This window comes from Echinops telfairi, unplaced genomic scaffold (genome assembly GCF_000313985.2).
Source record: "Echinops telfairi isolate 266 unplaced genomic scaffold, ASM31398v2 ScPeMD7_3533;HRSCAF=4204_1, whole genome shotgun sequence".
Taxonomy (NCBI): Eukaryota; Metazoa; Chordata; class Mammalia; order Afrosoricida; family Tenrecidae; genus Echinops; species Echinops telfairi.
In genome coordinates this window covers 22,571,845-22,572,607 of record NW_022107432.1, presented here as the reverse complement: position 1 = coordinate 22,572,607, position 763 = coordinate 22,571,845, and positions in this window count along the sequence as shown.

Here is a 763-nt window from a genome sequence, read left to right as displayed (position 1 = left end):
GCCTCCGGGTCGCGTCAGAAACAGCCGCGCGGCAACGCGGGATATGGAGTCCTCAGGCCTGGGCCGTCGCCCCGAAGAGCCGGTCGCCGTCCTACAACTCCCAGGAGGCATCGCGCGGCCTGGGGTCGCAGGTGGGTTCGCCGCGTAGGCCGGGAGCGCGCCTCGGCGGGTAAAAGGCCCAAGGGAGTTGTGCTATGGTTTCCAGTCCCCGCACTCGGAGCGACTCCTTAACGAGGATCTGGCGTGAGTTTAGGGCCACGAAGCCTAAAGCAGGGTCGGCTCAGGCATCGGAGGGCAAACTACGCCAGAACCAAGCTCTGTGGGTGCTCCCCTAGCGCAGATCCCCGCAACAGGTTTCAGACCTGGCGAGCTCTGGACCAGGGGCGACTGGGGACTTCGAGTGCGCGGCGCCGCCCCTGCCTCAGTTTGTCCCCTGATGGTCGGCGTGCCGTCGAAGTGAGTCAGGGCGACCGCCAGGGCGGAGGCGGAGGGTGGTTAAGTCTAATTACGGTTGTTATTGTTGGGCGATTATGCCACCTTTACACAGTAGTCACTCCTTTATTACCCGAGAGCTGGCACCGTCCGGGAGACGGTTTCGGCAGCCCGAGGCACCGCAGTGGCCCCAACACGAGGCCCGAACCCATAAACCAGCCCCGATGCCCAAGGGCTACGGGGATGCCCTCTGTGAATAATCCCCTCCCCTTTGTTTTGAAGCCGAACCAATCCAGGAGGATGTCGATTTTAAAATCACCCGGACTGTAGG